Here is a 5391-nt window from a genome sequence, read left to right on the forward strand (position 1 = left end):
CCGGTCCTGGGAGTCCCGCTCCCGGTCCCTGGTCCAAGCCGCAGGGGTCCGCTCCCGGGGTCTTGGCCCCAGTCCCAGTCCGAGTCGCGGGGGGATCCCGGTCTCGATCCCCCGCCGCGGGGGTCCCGGTCCCGGGGTCTTGGCCCCAGTCCCGGTCCGAGCCGCGGGGGGATCCCGGTCTCGATGCCCAACCGCGGGGGTCCCGGTCCCGGGGTCTTGGCCCCAGTCCCAGTCCGAGCCGCGGGGGGATCCCGGTCTCGATCCCCAGCCGCGGGGGTCCCGGTCCCGGGGTCTTGGCCCCAGTCCCGGTCCGAGCCGCGGGGGTCTCGGTTCCGAGGATCCCGGTCCCGGTCCCGGTCCCGATCCGCGGTGGTCCGGGTCCCCGGAGTCCCGGTCGCGGTCCCGAGCCGCGGGGGTCCCGGTCCCCGGGGTCCGGAGGTCCCGGTCCCGAGCCTCGGGGGTCCCTGTCACAGGGGTCCCGGTCGCGGTCCCGAGCCACGGGGGTCCCGGGTCCCGGTGGTCTAGGGTCCCAGTCCTGAGCTGCGAGAATGCCGGTCCTGGTCCCGGTCTCGGTCCGAGCCGCGGGGGTCCCGGTCCCGGTTCCGAACCGCGGGGGTCCCGGTCCCAGGGGTCTAGGTCCGGGCAGGTGTAGTACCCACTTCTGGTCGCCAGGTGGCAGCAGGTCCCCACCAGCCCTGTGCTGAGCACTGGCCGGGCGAGCCCTGGGCCGGGTCTCAGCCCAGTTTACACCACCGGACCCCGGGAGTGCTCGGTGCGGCTGCGGGGTTCCCTGCGCTCTGCCCTTTGCCCACTCGCAGCCCGGGCACTCATACTCATTGCCTCCGTATGCAAAAGCACCCACGTGCCTCAAGCATTTCAGTCCTTTGCGTATGATGCGCTCTGTTTCGCTGTGGGAAACGGGTGCATTTGCTCTGTTTGCATTTGGAAGCAGCTGTTAGTAACAGCACCTTTAAATTATTTTTTTACAAAAGAGAAGAGACCTTGCAAGACTGCCCTTTCTGAGTAGGGAAAAACGAGCGGTGTAAATATGTGGCTTAGGAGAAGCTCCCACTAGGTTTCCCCTTGCACCACTAAGCCATCACGAGCTCTTGTGTTCACAGCCGCTCCCCGTGACGGGAAAGTCAGCCGTTACCGGAGTGAAGGGGTGCAGAGTACGCGGCAGGGCTGAAAGGTGGCACAAGGGAGCGGGGTCTTTCCTCCTCCTGCCTCCCTCCCTCCCCCCACCCGCCCCCCGCCCCCCGGCAGCGGGTACCCTCCGGCGAGGATTTGCTTTCCGCTGTGCCAGCCGGTCGGGGGGCAGCTCGGTTGCTCTCGGCAGCGCGTCTGTAAGCGAGTGCAGCGCTCTGCAGGCGGAGTCAGCGGCGGGCCGGGGGGCTGTGACACCGAGCGGCAGCTGCTCTCGGCCAGCAGCTTCGCCTCGGGACCGAGCCCCCCCAGGCAGCCGCTGTGGGCACAGCCCGCACCCCCCCGCAGAGCCCCGGGGCCGGCAGGCTGAGGGGAGCCCGCGGCGGCACCGAGCCCCGGCCCCGCGCGGAACGGCAGCCCAGCCCCCGCCCGCCGCAGCTCGAACGGGCGGCTGGTGCTTCTTCTCGTGCTGGTGCTTCTCACTTTGCCCCGGTAGCCGTGCGGAGCGCACCACAGGAGCTGTGCTGCCCGCTTTCTGGGGCGAGATGCGGAGCCGCTGCCTTTGCACTTGTCCGCAGCCAAAATGCTGCGTGAGCCGGGTTTTGGCTAGCTAACGACTATGAAGTCGTTCTCGAAGCAAGTGGTGGAGTCATAGTGTTACCGAAATCTCGGAATGAAGAACTTATCGACACCAATGTGATGTAGATAAGCAGACACTTCTTTATTGACGGCCGGGTGCGTGGGCGAGTCCTCTCACGATCAACGCACGCCAGGTCTCAAAATCAGACACCATATATAGAACTTATTCATTCATATTCATTAAGTATTCATGCATAATCATGATAGTTCCCGTAAATCATTAACATATTCTCCTCCTATATCCGATTCTGCGCAGTAGAGCTTAGAAAGGTCTAGAAATGGGTCTGGGGTACGATTTGGGTAGGTGGTATGTGAGTCGGTGGTCGCGATCTCCCCCTGCCAGAATTACCTGCTACTAAAGTTCACGGTTTCTTGGCAGGTAACCACAAGCTGTTCCAGTCGACTCTTCCCAATTTCCATTAATCTCATATTCTGACATCTCAATACACTTTCTACATACAGAAGACTGGTCAGATACAAAGAAACCTTTCAAACCCTAAATTATTACCGAAGTTTCAACAATAATTCCAGCCCATTCTTCTGGCCTTGGTACGGGATGTACAGAGGGTCTCACAGCAGCTTTTACTGAGCAGTTATAAGTTTCCTCAAAATATATTTTTATCCTTCTATATTTCTATTCTATAAAATAATTCTATAAAATCAAATAATCAATCAAATAAAGTCAATCAATCTTAACTTATTAACAAATCGGTAACAATAGTATACTACCGTGTGTGGGTGAGTGTCCCGCAACCCAGGGGAAAAGTGTCTGAGCTGCAGCAACAGCAAACTAGTTGTCCGATACCACAGTTGAAGGGAAAGTCTCGCGCTTCCCCTGTTCCAGCCTTGCAGTCCTGCTACTGCTTGTTGTGTTTGGTGAGCATAAGGACCGCTGAGCTGGCTGGAACTGACTGAAATAAGGACTGGTTGAGCTGACCAAAGAGCGAGTCTCCCCTAGAAAAAGACCATTACTATAGTTATACAGCAAACACCCTAAAAATCATTCTTCTTGTTTAAGTTTTATAAGAAATATATAAAAAAAAGAAATATTTAAAGAACTGTATAGATCTGTGCTAGAAAACCTAGGACATCTACTTACAGGTAGTACAGTAGAACTCCTCCTTACTGATTCAAAACAATCCATCCAAGACACAAGCTGAGGGAAAACTTCTGCTGTTTTTGAGTCGGTTACTGTACTCTGTCAGCAGCACATTGCTGGAGACAGAAGAGAAGAATTAATGTCTTCTGGAAGAATACAGTGTCCAAAAGAAATGCAAACCCAGCATCACTAAATTTGCACCCCAATCTAGAATGTTAACTGTGTCCTCAACAGCATCAAAACAGGTTTGCAAATGCACAAAATTTATAACTATTGCATGTATTGTTGCGATGACGTAATGAAAATAAAAAGGCATGCCCAGTGACTAATGTTCACTCTGATTGAATACTTATTTCCATTGAATTTTAAACTCATTGGATGAAAAACTTGCTCAACAACTTTTTTTTTTTTTCTGGAAAAGAGCCCTTTAGCAAGTGTTGTGACCACTCCTTAAATGGTTTTCAGTTCAGTGGTCCCCCTAAAGAGTTCTCCAGTTAAGCTCATTCTATTATGCACGTGTGAAATATTTTTTTTCTTCCTAGCCTGAAGTTTTCTTTTAACCTAAACGTAGCTAGCTTAAATTGATATCACCTAGGCTCTTTTACCTTTATGCTACTCTTTTCCAATAGCCATGATGTTTTGTTCGCCTCTCAGATGGGAAAAGTGTGTGCTTGTAGAATGGTAGTGCATTTTTGTCCATGGGGTACAAAAACAAGGGCGTATTGGAACCACGCTGTTACAGGTCTGAATGTTAAAGCTTGATCTAAAAACAAAAGAGTTAACAGAATAGTGATTTGAATTAAAAAAAAAAAAAGGGAAAGGCGGGCGGGGGGGGAGACACGGACACGACACACACCAGAATACAGTAATATTATCCAGGAAATCCTGTGTCTTTGCATCTCACGTACATTCTCATTGTTTCTTCACTCCTTTCCTGTTTGCACAGGTGAAATGGATCAGCACTTCATGTGGCAAGTTGTTTTTCTTCCCTTCCTCCTGAAGGGGAGGCAACTCCCTGCTACTCTTGGACTTCTTTGTTTCAGCAACACCTTGATGGAGCGGATAGAGATAAGGAGCATTAGATGCGGGAGCTGGAGCAGTATCAGAAGACTGAAGCCTATAAATCTTTAGCAGGAAAGCACAGGACAGACAAAAGGCAAATCACACAGACAAGGTATTGAATGGGACAAAAATATGTGCCTGGAACAACACAAGATTCCCAGCTGGTTGTGCAGACTGACGCTCGTTTACAGCCTTTGATGTAAAGGCTTGTTAAAACGTGGATGCTCATCTCAGGGAGCTCATCTGTGGGTGTGAAATAGAACATTTTTCTTCGGGCAAATCCTAGTTTCATAAATATGACATACAGCAACCTACACCAGAAATAATAATTGTCATTATTTCGTCACAGCAGTGACCAAACCATTGTTAATTGTTCTCCATTGTTCTGGTATTGCTTGTTAAAGAAAATGTGTTTTGAATTCAGAAATTTAAAGTGCTAAAGCAGCTAAAGTGGCAGAACCAGGCCTCGTCCCCAGTACAGCCCTAATCCAAGGCTGGTTTAACACCCAGTCCAGTTAATCACTGGGAGAACAGAGAAACAACAGATGATCAACTTGTGCACACAGGTGCTCGCAGAAACGCAGGTGTTTCAAGAAAAAAAAATCAGTATATGTGAATAGGAATTGCTCAAAGACTAAGTGTGCTTGAAGGAGTGTGTGAGTTAAAGCAGGCAGAAAGAAGATCACGATCCGAGGAGGAGCCTGGAACCGAGGCAGAGACTGGAAGCAAATAGATGAATCAACAGGGACAGGGTCAGGTGATGGATTTGCAGAATGGACAAGACCAAAGGAAACTTCTAAAAGCCTCGGGCATTGACTAATGATTTGATAAGTGTATATAAGCCGTGCTGTGTCCCTTTGCTCTCTGCCACTCGCTGGGGCGGTGGCCCAGCTCTGAGGGGCGATTAAAGCAAACCCAGTGGTACCCACGTCTGTGTAAATTTCTCCTTTAACACTATATGTGAAGCATATGACAGAAGTGCTGGTAATCCACTGGTGTTGTGACTGTTGACTGATGTCCCGTGTTAGAATAAATACAAGTACAATGGCTAACAGGCCTCACGTGCATGAAGAACATGAGAACGGTGGTGCTGGGTCAATGGGTCTGTGCTTTTCTCTGGTGCTCTCCTTGCTACCACCTAGCACTCAGCTGGCAAGCTCATGGGCACAGCCAGGACCAGTCCAGCCTCTTGTTTTCCAGGGAGCCGATCACCACACATATGGGAAACAGACAGTAGACAAGACCTAGTTCTTCATATCCTTTCCGTTGTTTTGCTAGAGAATCTAAAGTTTGATAGACCTTATTTTGTTTGTATTTACATTGGCACTTCAGTGGGTCCAGACTAAATGGCCACTCTCTACCTGACTGCTGCAAAAATTGGTTTGAGCCCTCGGTTAGTAACCAGCCGTTGGTTAACTTCGTCTTTGAAATACAGCAACCTATGG

The 5391-nt window shown here is 50.9% G+C and overlaps 1 long non-coding RNA gene across 1 annotated transcript; it reads right to left on the minus strand.

Annotated features, from left to right (window-relative positions):
- Positions 1-3210: 3210 nt before the first annotated feature.
- Positions 3211-4413, minus strand: LOC121096405. The gene is made up of 2 exons (XR_005830490.1): positions 3793-4413; positions 3211-3647 (listed from the first exon to the last, which is right to left on the minus strand). It is a non-coding gene; the product is annotated as an uncharacterized LOC121096405 (long non-coding RNA).
- Between the last annotated feature and the right edge of the window lie 978 nt (positions 4414-5391).

Source organism: Falco naumanni, chromosome 12, assembly GCF_017639655.2.
Source record: "Falco naumanni isolate bFalNau1 chromosome 12, bFalNau1.pat, whole genome shotgun sequence".
NCBI classification, from domain to species: domain Eukaryota; kingdom Metazoa; phylum Chordata; class Aves; order Falconiformes; family Falconidae; genus Falco; species Falco naumanni.